The sequence below is a fragment of the Amblyomma americanum genome, chromosome 9 (genome assembly GCF_052857255.1).
Source record: "Amblyomma americanum isolate KBUSLIRL-KWMA chromosome 9, ASM5285725v1, whole genome shotgun sequence".
Lineage (NCBI taxonomy): Eukaryota > Metazoa > Arthropoda > Arachnida > Ixodida > Ixodidae > Amblyomma > Amblyomma americanum.
Window position 1 is genome coordinate 44,723,616 of NC_135505.1, and position 15,650 is coordinate 44,739,265.

The window sequence follows — 15,650 nt, forward strand, 5'->3', positions numbered from 1 at the left end:
CCTGCCGCGATTCGAACTAAGGTGAACAGAGCGTGTGCAGGAAAGACTTGCCAGTAGCTACAATGGCACAAGAAAGAAAAAGCATGGGGAAAACTTGCTATAGCTAAACTAGGATTGGCGCAATGTGGAGCACGTTGCCAGCCAAAAACGTCAATCAAGCTGAAGCAGCGGGTAGCCCTGAAATGTAGTTTTTATTGTTAGCAATTTTCTGCAGAAGTCACTCACACCTAGTGCCTGTTTATGACGGCTGAACGAAATGCGTTATTTTATAGGAGCAAAATGGGCGTTATTATAATAGATTGTTCAATACTCTCATCCCCAGACGAGCAATGCGCCCTCGCTTTCAAGCACGCGCTTAACTTGACGAAGCAAGTCAGGTTGAGCATCTATGAAACACGAAATTCAACGTGGCCGTTGTGAAGCCGCCTTGGTGCTTCGACTCGACTTGCCGTAGTTGAGTCGAAGCGCGATGCAAGTTAGATTTCTGAATTCGAGGGTTAGGCGTATCGAAGAAGAGGAGGGCTTCGAAAAACACGTCCGCTCTCTTCGAGCGCCTCAACCGAACCCCCGAGCCTGACGGCGACGAACGCGTTGAAGGCGGACTTCCTTCGAATATATTTTCGTTCAAATGAAATGAAAGAAGTGAGGGGACAGGAAGAGAGGTTAGGGAGAGGACTTTCTATTTGTGTTTTTTAAGAAAGGGGAGGTTCCCCTTAAATAGCTTTAGAATCAAGTTGCCGGAAGGACATGAAAGTCACTGTATAAGAAGAAATGAAAATGCAGTGAGAACACAAGGAGCAAGTTTAGACAGGTTCCGTGCAGGGGAAGACATCATGGTACCTTTTCGATATGTGCCCTTTACGCCCGTTTTTAAAAACTGATCGGAACCGTCTCGAGTTCAGGTTTGCACAGAATACCCCTCTCAATTTCTGAAACGATTAAAATGGAGGGCTGCTTACTCATCTCTCTTCACGCTAACACCCTGTTTTGGGTAGAGCAGGAAGTGAAAACCAGTCTGTGAACGAGTGTTTGTCTGAAAGCAAATTTTTGTAAGTCAATTTGTCTGGAATTTTGAAAGTTGAAACAGATAATTCTCCTTCACATACAGCCTTTTAATTTCTTGCTCTGCCAAGAGAGGGAGAGAGAATCAATCGTCTTCCATTTTAATCTTTATATAAAAGAAGAGAGTGATGCCCTTTAATCTCAGTGAACCTAATGCCCCACAGGTTACCACCAACTTTCAAGATCAAGTGTAAATGGCAGTCGCCAGGTACAATTGTGCACCATTGTACCTGTCTCGACCTGTTCCTATTGGTCACAGCGCCATGCTCTGCACACAAAAGGAGAGAAAGCGCGTATACTTGGTGCCTCGATGCGCGCCCGCTCTCCGCATCGAGGCACCCTAAGTATACTTATTGTGGATAAACTCGAGACCAGTGCTGGTACAGGAGGCGGGCTCAGCGCCCTAGAGTCCGTAGAAATTTTGGATTCACTGGAACTTCTGGCTACCAATTGTGTCCTTTCAACAACTTCCCTCTCATACAGATAAAAAAGAGTCTTCCCTCTTCCTTTCCGCAAAAGACTGCGGAAATTGGAACTAGGGTTTTCGTTTGAAAAATATGTTCTATATTCCAGAGGGTGCTACTACTCGGCAAGTTGTCAACTGACCACTTGCGGATAACAGTGCTCCATCGCTTCCGGAAAGCTTGTTATCCAACTAAAACGTCTCTAACCCAAACGACGCACTCACATTCTTCTTAGAAGGAAAACTCCCGTTGGTCGCGCGCTGTCTGCAGCAGAGGCTAGGCACGAAGAGGAAAATGGCTTTGTCACCGTTCCGTGTTGTGTGGGTTGTACATTGTTCGGGATACACGTGCAGAGGGTTGAATGAAGGAAGTTAGAGCGCCGGAAGTTAAAGCGCAGGTGCGATGAATATTAGCGCCAGGAAGAAAAAGCCACGGTGTAAGAACGGCGCGGGCGCGCCGCTACGAAGAAAGGAGGTCGGAGCATTCTGCTTACACGGCGGTCAACAGAGCGCGCTATTGACTGTTCCCCGGGTCTCCCGCTTTCGCCTTCGCGCCATTCGATTGTTTTTGCGTGCTTCGGCTTGTTCCTGCTTTCACGCGCGCGTTTAGTAAAATCTAACTCTCGGATCGACTTATTCTATGCTGCAGTGCGATGTTGAAGTGCTTCGTGCCATTTTGCAGCAGCGGCTACAAATCGTGTAAGGAGAGGTACTCGCTTTTCAAGCCGCCCCAGGATGACGCAAGGCTCGAGGCGTGGCGGCGAGCAATACCTCGCAAGGACCGTGTACTACAAAGAACAGATCGTGTTTGCGAAAGGCATTTTGCTCCCCACTTCATCTTCAAGACGTGGTCAGCTGAAGTTGATGGCCACGCGTTAATGTCTGGCAAGAGAAGAGCGGTCCTTACAAAAGACGCCATTCCAACTATTTTCGAAGGGGCGCCGAGCTACCTTTCAACACGGATCAAGAGCCCTTGCAAGACAGCGAAGCGACTATCTGGTCGCGCAGATTCTTCTTTAGCCTCTCAACAGAGCAGCAGCGTAGTTGGATCAAGGCTGCTCACCGACACGACTCAACCTGTGGCCTCTTCCGATGAAAGCGACTGCGTTGCGAAGTCCTGCGAGGCCTCGTCGTTTGCAACACTCTTCAATGAAGCGGGCAGCATTTGCTTACCTCAGCATTCATGGGCAGCACATCGCGTCTACGTTGAAGGGGTGAGAGACATTGAGTTTATTGACGCACAGGTAATACACAGGCAAAGGGACGGTTCTTCAGTAATTTTCACTAAAAAGACTGCGTGTGAAGAGTGACATCACAGTTGAGGTGCATGTGTTTGGCAGGCCAATTGATTGTGCTGCTGTTGGTGTAAGTTCGTTTGCTACGTCGCCATCTGATATCGAATTCATGCTCAAAAACATTGATAGCCTTAACGTGTGCCGGGGAGGGCCAAGTTTAAAGGACTTCCCGAGTGTGCATCCGGAGTGTGCTTCGGTAGACTCCCAGAATACCTGGAGGCTCAACAAGTGCCTACAACTATTGCCTGGAGGAGCCATATGTCATCATTGCAGCGGTCTCGCTGACACCTTGAGGTTGCACCCCGACCGCCAAGCTGCGAGAGCGAAAGAGGAGCCACAATGGAAACGCATCAGGCTTTCCGTGCAGCCTTCCCAGCAGGAAAAGCTCAAACCATTGCGCCGGGAAAAATCAGCGCTCCAGCAGTCACGAGCGCGACTTATTAAGCGCAACAAACTCTTGATCAAGCAGATACAGGACACCAGGACAGAGCTAACAAAATTCCAGGATGAAGACGTCAAAGATAAACTCCAGGCACTGGATATGCCACCAGCGCAGCTGCTTTCGTTAGAGGAATGCATTTCAGCTCATAAGAGCACAACAAAAAGAAACCGGCGATACGCAGATGACTGGATTCTCTTATGTCTCCTTCTACACATACGCAGCCCTGCTACGTACTCTTTTTTGCGAAGAAACGACATTTTGCCTTTGCCATGTGTTAGTACTGTTAGGAATTACATCAGCATGGTGGGCTTGAAATGTGGTTTCGATAAAAACTTCTTCCAAGCCTTGAAGATGAAAGTCTCTAAGAAAACTGCCTTTCATCGCCGAGGAATGCTGATAATGGATGAAATTCAAGTGAGGAAATAAATTGCTGTAAACTAAAGAAAGATGACCTACGCTGGTCTCGTCGATCATGGGGAGAGAGAAAATCAAAGCAGTGAGCTGGCGGATCATGGTCTCGTTTTTGCTTTTTCTCCTTTTGGAGAAAATTATTTACAGCCGGTGGCTGTGTTTGCATCGAAAAGGTCAACAAAGGGAACGCTCCTTGCTCAGCTGTTGATTCAGTGTATTGTACAGTTAGAGAAAGCCGGCTTGTTTGTCGGCAGAGTTGTGTGTGATGGCGCTTTCACGAACCGCGCGATGTGGAAACAGCTCGGCATCAGTGGTATACTCTGGGGGGGTTGAATGGGGAGATAAGTACGTTCTCCCCACTCAATCGCGGCTGACATGGTTCAAAGCCGCCCGGACCCCACCCCGTGATCGCGTACGCTACCGAGCGCTCGCCGACCACGGTGGGCCTTGCTCTGGGGAAACAAAGGAACGACACATTACGAGTACGGGAGCCAGTCTCCCCGTCGCTTCCTCGCCCCGCCGGCGAAGAGCGGAGCCGCGAGCGACACGTCCGCTAGGGCCGACGATCCCAGCCGAAGCCCCCCTGCCCCATCTCCCGCGCGCGGGCTTTGGCAGTCTCCGCGCAGCGATGCTGGCGCCCTCTCTTGCCAGTTGATGTAATTCCCAAGGGAATGCGCTCAGCCTCTAGGTGAGACCGCCGCTGCACGGTGCCTCGCGGGACAGCAAACTCAGGGGGCTGCAGGGCAGGTCCCCACAATTCGGACAAGTGGTTAACTGCTTTGAGCACCCAATGGACACTTCAAGAAAGGTATACGTTTCTTCCGACGCACCCAGTCGCTCTAAGTGTATTAGGAACCGTCTGAACGACAAGAAAGTTCTCAAAAAAGATGGCCACTTTATTTGATGGTCGTGCTACGACGCTGGGTTTGTTGCCGACAGCAAGAACACTGGGGCGCTTCGAGTCTGCCCAAAGCTTATTTACAACCATGTAAACCCGTCGAACATGCTGAAGATGAGGGTAAAGCTGGCCACACAGCTTTTCAGCAATTTTGTTGCCAAAGAAATCATGTTTTATGCACGCAGAGGTGCGCCAGGGTTCGTTGATGCGGAACCGACAGCTAAATTTACACTTTTTTTGAACGACCTGTTTGACGCTCTAAACCGCCGATACCCTGCAGAGGGCATTCGACCGGAAGCAGAGATTTCACTACTATCCAAACTGCATCTGAATGGCTCGAGGCATGGAAACAACAGGTTGTAAACGGTGACATTCCAAAAGTCCTCTTTTTGACCCAGTCGACTGCCGAAGGTTTGCGCGTGACGCTGAATTCTGTCCAACAACTTTCTACGTACCTTCTAAAAGACTGCGGTTTCAAGTAAGTGTTGTCGGCCAAAATGAGTCAGGACCCATTAGAATGTTTTTCGGAATAATCAGACAGGAGGAAGATCAATATGAACATTCGACCTTTCCCACATTCTTGCAGTTACACCGCATGCTAAGCATGTATTCTTTGTTAAAACCTCCGCAGTTTGAAAACTGTGCAGCGCCTGATTAAAGTCAGGCTGCCGTTGTTACTCTGGCGGATTTAAGAGCGGTATATCAGAGTTCAAGTATGGAACAGCCGATTAAACTGCAAGAATTGAAGCAGAAGCTTGATTGGCTGATCGAAGAAGCCAGCTGGGAATGTGGTGACATATTTGATCTAAACGACTGTGACGCAGACGTTGTAGACTGCATTGTATACTACGTCACTGGCTTTGTCTCAAGAATACTCGCAAATGAGGCCTCTTGTGCGATTTGCAAGGAGGCGCTTGAGGGAACAAAAGGGATCGCAAACGTGTCTGAAGCCGACCTGGTGAATTTAAAAACGAGAGGCAGGCTGACGCACCCGAATATGCATCTTTTTGATCTCTTCAAATACTTTGGGCAGAAGGTTGAGAAATATGCGAGTGACAGGCATGCGTTCGATAGGACAATTGATGCCGTTCTGGAAACGTTCCAGTTTACATTTCCATGCAGTCTTCACAAAGAAGACCTGCTTGCGAAATTGATCCACTACTACGTGTGCTTGCGTATGCGTCAACACTGGAGGCAGTTGAAAGGCCAGAAAGGCAAAAAGAGCCAGCACTTGCGAAAATTGTCAAAAGTTGTGTGAGGCCGTGGTTCGAAGCGACTGCATGAGCGCTGAAATTTACTTTGCCGTGCCATATTTTCCCTCACTTTATTCTCCCACATTAACCAGTTCTTTCCGGACTTGTGCTTCTCTCTTAATTGTTAATCAAATTTCTAAGAGCATTGACTTTCATGCAGTGAAGCGTCTTCATGATCTTTGCAGGGCGAGTATGGATATACATCAGGTTATCGGAATATCACGCTAACATCCGAGGCGGTGCGCACGTGTATCTTATCGGCATTGGTATGGGTCTTTTCCTTGCACAGGGTAATGTTCGGCAATATCTAATAACTGGAAGAGTTAGTACGAAGCCTGAAATGCGAAATAAGACAGGGTTTTATTAAACGCATATGCATGCCATCAACGCCACGTCGCGCTAGCCCCTCGTATAATGATTTCCAGGCTTTGTTTAAAAGAGGTGAAATGTTTTTTGTGTAAACAAAGGACACTTTACACCCGCAAAGTAGAATACCAGAAGAGGAAATCTTAAGGCCAGTTAACCACGCAGTTCAAGGAAATACAGGCCCAACGCAACGTATAGCGGTCGCGCCGGTGTGGCCCGGTCGCTCGCGGAGCGGGGAAAAGTTGACCGCGCCATCTGTCGGCTGCCTCCAGGAGTAGAATGTTATGACAGGGAACTGGGCGCGGGCGTTCTCTCACCTAAACTACTCTTACACCGTGGAAAAAGCAGCCCAGCCAGCAATATGGCGGTACGTGGCAAGAAGAAAAAGAGAGAGAAGGGCATTAGGAGGAGAGAAAAATTATGAATGAGAAGTGCACCCTTCCTTGCGTCTGAAAAACACTTCTATCGCTGACATGCTGAGTTAGAATCCCTTTGGAATGCAGCCCTTTTGGAATGTGCTGTTTTATGGACGCTCCTATATCGATCTTTTCACACTGCACTCCTCTCTGGGGGTTGCAGACGAGTTAATAGACAGTAGACAGTTTTAGCTGTGCGTACGCAACGGCTTAGCGTGCGCAAGGAGTTTGCGGGGATGGTAGTGCGCATGCGCAGAACGCGAGCGCAAGCCTTGCGTCTTGCGTGCGTACGCTAGACAGCTGATATTGCGTTGCGGCGCTTGCGTGGCTTGCGTACGCAAACGTTGACAAGATGGCGGCGCCCTGGTCGCCCGCTTCGGAATAAATACATGTCGCCGCTGGATTCTCCGACGAATAGCTCGCTCAAATGGTAGCGGTTTGCTTTTATTTCGCCTACTCTTGCCCACACGTAGCGGTACAAGCGATAACTAGCCCCTGTTTTTCCGATAATTTGGCGATTTTCAAGCTCCTAGGCCTAACTGAATGCAGTGTGTTTTCCTCGTAGTAACGACACCTGGCGAAGCAGTTTTCTAGTTTTTAGCCAGTTCTTACATTTTCTTCGGTTTGCATAGTTTTTCTTCTTTGAACAAAAAAAGGCTCCCATTGCACTAACACTAGTTATCAGTAATCACGGATTAAATTTTCTTCAACCGAGCGTTGATGTGCTTTGACGTCTAGTCACTAGATGGCGCTACGTGCACCTGGGGGACGCTACCGCTCGGTCAGCTAAAACTACGGAGCGGACAGCGTAACGCACGCAGCGCCGTAGCCCTTTGCGTACGCACAGCTAAAACTGTCTAATACCTGCTTAGTGGCTGTTTCCCTTGTCTTGCTGCATGTTTTATTAGGTTGCAGTTCCTACATCCGTAGTATTCTTCACAGTACAATTTTAACCAAAGTCGTAGCGGCCGCCACCTCTGGGGCTAGATTACGGCGGTGAAAAGCAATAGGTTTTCTGTAAATCACTTTTCGCCAACCTTTTTCCGCGTACGCAGCGGAAGGTAGCCCGTGCTACCAAAAATGACTCCCGTGCAGTCACGGCTTCTTAAAAAAAAAATGAAGCTCTTTTTCTACATTTAGCTAACTGCTTCCCATCTTGTTAGCACCTTTATTCTTGTAACGATTATTTCTACTAATATTGAAGCATATTTCCTTGCTTTTCATAACGTCGTCCAAGCTGATGTCAGAGAAAACCACTCTACAAGCGTCATCAACACATTGAGACGCTGTTCAAGTGTATCAAAAATTATTTCAACATAGCTGGTCCTCGTTGCAGAAAGTGCTTTATCTTAATAAGAGTGGTTAACAGGATTTAAAAGTAGACAGACGTGACACATTTTTTTTTTCTTTGCTGTCCATCGCGTTTTCGAGATGACTTCAGAGCAATGGATTTTTTTTTTTTTATTCAGATACCCTAAAGGCCCTTATGGGCATTACATAGGGGGGGGGGGGGGGTTAACAACAGGATATTTCAAACACAATTAGGGGGGGGGGCAAGGCAATATAGAACATCGCGGTAAGAACCACCGAATACAACAAGAAAATATAAAAAGAAAAAAAAGGAGATAGAATTGCATACATGCATACAAAAAAAAAAGAACAACAACAACACTCCGTACAAAGCATGTAGATACACTTACAATGCGTCAAAGGCATAAAATTCTGCTTTTACCCAACATGCGTAAAACTGCGTTTCAAATTACTTACAAATGAGTCATGATCACGTATAGAAGCAATTTCTTTTGGCAGCTTATTCCAGTGATGAATAGCTAGAAAGAGCGGTGATTGTCGCAGGAGATTCGTACGCGCAAACATGGGACGCACTTTGAAGGGATGGTCGAGGCGGGGGAAAATTTTTTGTGGGGGTTTGATATGGGATGCTGTAAAGGATGACGGGGCATGATACAATCTGTGGAAGTGGGAAAGTAGTGCTAACAGTCGTCGTGTTTCTAGAGATGGTAATTGGAGGGACTTTTTGATAGCCGTGATGCTGGATGTTCTAGAGTATGTTTTAGTGATGAAGCGTGCTGCTTTATTTTGTAAAGATTCCAGCTTGCTTATTAGGTAAGTCTGATTTGGATTCCATATTATAGAAGCGTATTCAATCTTTGAGCGAACTAGAGCTGTGTAAGCTAATAATTTAGTTGACTGATTTGCTAAATATAAATTTCGCCTAATGAAACCAAGTGTTTTATTTGCTTTCGAAATTATTTCATCAATGTGATCATTCCATGTGAGGTTAGAAGTTAAATGGACTCCCAAATATTTTAATGTATACACATTCTCTATGCATATGCTGTTCATAAAATATGAACTTAAGTGAACGTTACTGGCTCTGGTAAATGTCATAGTTTTTGTTTTAGAAACATTAATTTCCATTTGCCATTGCTCGCACCAAAGTGAAATTTTGTTTAGGTCGGCCTGTAAAATATTAGCGTCTTCAGAGGTAATAATTTGTCTGTAAAGCACGCAGTCATCTGCAAACAATCGAACTGTTGAGGTCAGGTTGTTACTATGATATGAACCGGATATGAACCGGAGATAGAGCATGAGTATCAGTATGAGTAGCCTCCGATTTGTTGAGGACATAGCTCAGGGCCTAGAGAGGAATGTCCCATGGGTGAATACCCGTATAAGCAATCTACACAGAAGTTTCAGAGCAAAACTAGATGAGAATAAAACTTATTATTAACTGGGCGGGAATTGCAGAAAAGCCACGAAATACACGGCCGCATGTCGAGACAACAGGCGTGAAATCGCTACGAGAATATAAATGAGGAAGCTGGAGCACTGATAGGCCCTCTAAGGTTATGTCTAGACCTGGAAAAAAATCTTGCCACACATCGATCAAAAACGTCGACGCTAACGAAAAGCCTTCAAATTATATTGTGGAAAACAAAGATATCCATTTGGGTGTTTTAAATGACGCGGCAATCTAGACACCTTTAAAAAAAGTATCCGCTATGCATACTCTCAGGTTCTGCACTATGGCATGAAGCTAGTTAGAACAACCAGGTATTTTTATTAGCCCAGCTGCGTCACACTTTCACTCTGAGAAGGCTTTGTAGTTCGTCCCACGTAATATTGATGTACTCTTCTGAAGCAAGAAAGCCGAAATCGAGACGGGCTCCCTAGGCACCATTATGTTCAAACACGCACGGACCGTTTCCAGTAATGGCAGTGTTATTACGTGCAAGCCCGCGGGTGCATTTCTAACTGCGTAAAATTTCGGGCTGATATTTTTGTATTTAAAGCAGCGTTTTAAACAACAGTTTTCGAACCCTCACATGCAGTATTCCAGCTGAAGCACAAGTCATCGAATAGAAAAGAATCAATTTTAACACAGCAGCATCTCTCCCAACTTCGGCACATGCAACTAGCTTCCAGGCGCCCTCTGCAATAGGCTGGATGATAAATAGTTTCACATAAAATAAATCGAAAACCTTTTTTAGCAAAGGTGAGCCAGACCGTAACGGCGTACTATGTAAATTCATACATTTCAGGGTACTTAAAAATGATGACCACATTTCTACACCTTTTTTATTTCGCAGCTATATAGTAATGTCGAAATATGGCAGTATTTAGGCCATTTCCCTAACGCTGCTAGCTTTATTGACTGGAGCACGCTGCGAACATCGTAAGGTGATTGGGTAAAGCTGAAGTTGTTAATAGCGCAGATTTGTAGTTTTCCCGTGGTGGAACATTAAATGCCAGTTCCGACGGTTGCTTTGCGGCCTGAGTGTATCCCGGAAGCATACCTTGGACACCGTTTCATCGAATGACATATATATCATAGAATTCGGACATGGCGCCGAACTTCATTTACTGGAACGATCGCAACTACACGAAATAAATCTATTTGCTACTATCGTCACGAAACACAAAACGGTGGCAGATGGCCTAAGTTATGTTAGATTATTCAGGCTTGCGGCAGTCAAATATGTGAAATAAACTGAAAAACTAACATAAGTTGGACTCGAGCTAGTTAGAAAGGACTTAGAATCTAACAAGCTTCCAAACAACTTTACTCGCCCACGTGATCACTGCATATAAGCTTTGCATTATTTGCTTTAGAACCTCGGGCCCCCTATGCCACTGCAACTAAAATGCAGTTGGTGTAATTGCGTTTTATATGTGTTTCTCGTTTTCTGCTCCCTGCTCCTTTTTTTATGTATGTTCTGTACAAATGTGTTTCAATGGCGGAGGAGGCGGGCAGGGAAGGGTAAGTATGCGTTTTCCATTAAGAATAAATCTGTCGGTGAAATATTTGTTCACTGTAATTTCTAATATAACATCGAGCCGGTGCTTTCCTAGAAGAAGTACCGAACCGCCAGCGTCGCGCAATTGTTGAAAAAAACATAAGCAGCGCACTGTTGCATGGAGGCAAATTTTGAAGGATCGAAAAGTAGGAGTTGGAGGAAGAGGGATTAATTAATAGAGGAGGTAAGCCCATCGCAGGGGCCACGCGCTAGGACCGAAATGGTCCGCTTTCAGCACCGAAATGAAGAAAATAAAGCGCGAGTGACTGTCAAAGGACATACCTATCCTGCGTCCTTTGTTGTGCTACCGCAATGCTCCCGCGAAGTGATCTTGGGCATAAACTTCCTTAATGAGCATCAGGCGATCATCGGCCTGCAATTCAAGCTGATCAGGATTTCGACGGACGATGTCATCCCTTCGATGAAAACTCTAGAAAATCACGTTGCCCTGAGTGTCCTGGAAGAAGTAAGCGTCCCACCCCGTTCAAGCGTTATCGTGACCGTAGGCGCCACGAAAGCCATTTACGTTGAAGCAATCATCGAGGGGAACATGCAGTTGGTTCTTGACCGAGGAATCGGTATTGCAAAAGGCATCGCCCATTTCTGCAATGGCCAGGCCGAATTACAGCAGACGAACTTCACCGAAGAATACCGGCACATTAACAGAGGAACGACGCTTGCTTTCTTTGACGAAATATCCGACGTACGAGACTCCTTCGCCCTCTCCGACTCCTCCGCAGAAGATTCGCCTGACCAAGAGAACTCGTCCACTTTCGACATCAACCCAGCCCTGCCCCGAAACAGACAAGACCAGATCCGCAATCTGCTTCGAAGCTACAGCGAGTGGTTTTCGTCATCGCCGAAGGTCTGAGAAACGCCAATGTGCAAACATTGCATTTTTAACCGACCAGCACGCCCGACCTCTTAGTCAAAGCCCCTACCGTGTGTCGCCGCGAGAACGACAAGCCATCCGGGATCAAGTGAAAGACATGCTTCGCGACGACGTCATCCAGCCATCAAACAGCCCATGGGCGGCACCGGTTATTCTAGCGAGAAAGAAAGACGGCGCACTTCGATTCTGCGTTGATGACCGTCGTCTCAACAACATAACAAAAAAGGATTTCTACCCCCTCCGCCGCATCGACGACACACTGGACCGGCTGTGAAACGCCAAGTATTTCTCATCGATGGAGCTCAAGAGCGGTTACTGCCAAATTGAGATCGATAAAAGAGTTTGCGAGAAGACGTCACTCATCAGTCCGAATGGCCTCTTCGATTTGCTCTGACGGATCAGCGATAACTTCCGCGGTCAACAACGTTAAATCCGCCTCGTGCGGTAGAAGCCCATTTGTGCCCCGTTTTAAGAAACCGAATCTTAATCTTGGGGTAGAGCATCCGCTTCGCATTCGGTAGGTGCTGGATTTGATCCCCAGTGCCGCCGGGTACCCACCGGTTTTCAATGGGCACAAGATTTCCCCCGCCCTGGTGCTCGGCTCTTCTGGGGTGAGATGCGTGGGAAAAGGGTTTTGAACCGCACCAGCGACATTTCAGCGAGTAATGGATACAGTAATAGCACGCCTGAAAAGAAAACTTGTCTGGTATATTTAGATAACATCGTTGTCTTTGCCTCGAACATTGAGCAGCACCTCGAAATACTTCGAACAGTACTAGACGCTATGAAGTCCTCTGGCCTTACCTTGAGAGCAGAGAAGTGCCGCTTTGCCTATGAAGAGCTGCCTTTTCTAGCCCACATCGTTAGCAAGGAAGGAGTACGCCCAGACCCGCAGAAAAGAGCTGTCATTGAACAGTTCCCACCACCGGCCGATAAGAAGGCAGTGCGCAGATTTCTCGGACCGTGCGCATATTACCAACGACTTGTGAAAACATTTCGCGCATCGCCGAGCCCCTAGAAAATCTGACGAAGGCAGACGCGCCATTTAAATGGGAAGACCCGCAAGCAGAAAATTTCGAAGAACTTCAGCGTCGTTTACAGTCCCCACATATTCTCACGCATTATGATGAAACCGCCCATACTGAAGTTCATACCGACGCCAGCAGCGTGGGCCTAGGCGCCATCATTGTTCAAAGATGCGACGGGCTAGAGAAAGTCATCGCATACGCTAGTCATTCCCTTTCCAAGGCCGAGGCTAACTATTCGACGAATGAGGAGTGCCTTGCCATCATCTGGGGTGCGTCGAAATTCCGCCCCTACCTGTACGGACGACCGTTCAAGGTAGTCAGCGATCACCACGCGCTATGTTGGCTTGTCAATTTGAGGAACCCCTCTGGCTGCCTCACTCGATGCAGTCTGCACCCCTAGGAGTTTGACGTCACCGTCGTTTACAAGTCCGGACGCAAACACTCTGATGCCAATTGCCTCTAACGAGCCCCTGTAGATGCGCCGCTGCAGGACGACAATGAGGACGCTTTCCTGGGACCCATCAACTCTTTTGCCCAGCAGCAACGCTCAGACCCCGACCTAAAACGCCTCATCGAATACGTGAAAGGCAAAGTTCCTTCACCCCCCGCCTCTTTGAAGCGAGCACTGTCTTTCTTCTGTGTACAGAAAGATGCCCTTATGAAGAACTTCGCAGTGAACAAAACAGCCTACCTCCTTGTTGTACGTGCTTGTCTCCGCGAAGACTTTCTACATGCTTCACACGACGAACCGACAGCTTGACATCTCGTGTTTACTTGCATCCTCCGCCGCATTCAAGAAAAGTATTACTGGCCTCGACTGTCTGCCGATGTCGCACATTATGGGAGAACTTGCGAGATTGTAAGCGACGAAAGACCCCTTCCACCCGACCAGCACGATTTCTTACTCACACTGAACCCCCCGCAATGCACTTTCAGCAGATGGGCATGCACTTGCTTGGTCCTTTCCCAAAGTCAACGTCGGCAAATAAGTGGATCATCATAGCGATCGACTACGTGACCCGCTACACCGAGGCAAAATCCCTACCGAACGGAACAGCTTCAGCAGTCACCAAATGTTTCGTGGAGTGCATTCTTCTGCGACACGGCGCCCCCGATGTGCTCCGCGCGGACAGAGGTACCGCATTTATGGCGGAACTAACGCAAGCCATCCTGCGTTACAACCAAACCTGCTACCTGAGGACTACTGCATACCATCCGCAGACCAACGGGCTGACCGAGTGCCTGAACAAAACCATCGCCGATATGCTCGCCATATATGTCGATGCCGAAAACAAGACCTGGGGCGCCATTCTGCCTACGTCGTCTTCGCCTACAACACCGCAGTGCAGGAGACCACCCAGCTGATGCCCTTTAGGCTCTTCCATGGCAGGGAGGCAACAACCACGCTAGACGCCATGCGGCCCACCGTTACCAAAGAAGAGAACGTCGACGTAGCCGCCTACTTTCAACGCGCAGAAGAAGCTCGAAGGCTTGCCAGATTACGGATCAAAGATCAGCAGCGTACCGACGACAAACGCGGCAAACTACCAACACGCAACGCGGAATACACGCCAGGAGACCAAGTCAGGGTTTGGATGCCCATTTGCCGCCGTGGATTGAGTGAAAAGCTTTTGCGGCGCTATTTCGCCCCTTACATGATTCTTCGTCGGCTAGGTGAACTGGATTATCAAGTCATCCCTGACGCAATGACTGCATCCCAGTGACGCCGCGTACGACCAGAAGTTGTCCATGTCGTCAGTCTGAAGCCCTATTATACGCGTTAAAGGACGCTGCATTTCTATACTCCGTGTTTATTATCCCACGGTCCGTTTTATCTATTGCTAGTCGCATTATTTCTTTAAAACATCGGCTCGATGCTTCTTTGAGAGGGGAGAAATGCCGCGAATCTTTTCAGTGTTTGTTCCTTCGAATCTGCCGCACGCCACTTTATCGCCTTGTTTGCGACGCAAGACGGGACTAGATTTATCTCGATTGATCGCAGCCATTCAGAGCTGATTCTACGTTGTTCCGGAGTGTTCTAGTAACTTTGCACGTTTTATCTCGAAAGTTCGCTATCAGCTTTAAATTGAGCACGGCCGACAGCGGCGGGCATTCTGTTCGACGATCGCCGAGCACGCTTGTTGCTACGCCGCCGCCGAGTGATTTAATCCATAATAGGCGCAAATAAATCCAAATAAAGAGTTTTATTTAGGCATCATTTTCGCAGCCTTTCTTCTCTCCGGAGTGCAGTCACCACTTTGTGACAATATATAGGCTGACACCCTTATAAATTTCAGTTCCAGGAAGAGTTCATGTGGTTGACCGGACAGTGCGCGGTAGAACACATTCTTCAGTTTTTGAACGAGCACGCAGAAGCCCCTGTACCGCAAAGCCCTGAAGAGGAAGAGTGTTCCAAGCGTTGTAAACGCCTATGAGATCACTTGTGCGGGTGCACTGGAAGAATACAAAAAAATTTTAAGTACCGCATTTTCTCGACTGAAATGCATCTTTTGATATGCTAACAACAACTGTTCCGCAATTCATGTTTTTTTAATGACTGTTCAATCCTGCTTTCCAGACTGCTTCACCAGCGCGGCACTGAATTTGATTCCGTTCCTACTGAAGGAGAATCGGAAGCGGCTCTTTTGTCAGGTAAAGTTGGATATTGCGCAGGAAGCTTGAGACTATGATAACAGCTATTTCTCTCATTTTTTCGGTTCAGGAAGACAACTGCAGGTATCTTTCCGTCTACGAGTGCGACCCGTTCGTTTTCGATCCTTGCGCTGCGTCAGTGGAAGGGCTGAG

At 47.5% G+C, this 15,650-nt stretch overlaps 1 pseudogene; it reads left to right on the forward strand.

The window, feature by feature from the left end:
* Nucleotides 1-2,178: 2,178 nt before the first annotated feature.
* LOC144105389 (uncharacterized) lies at nt 2,179-5,829 on the forward strand (annotated as a pseudogene).
* The last annotated feature ends 9,821 nt before the right edge of the window (nt 5,830-15,650 follow it).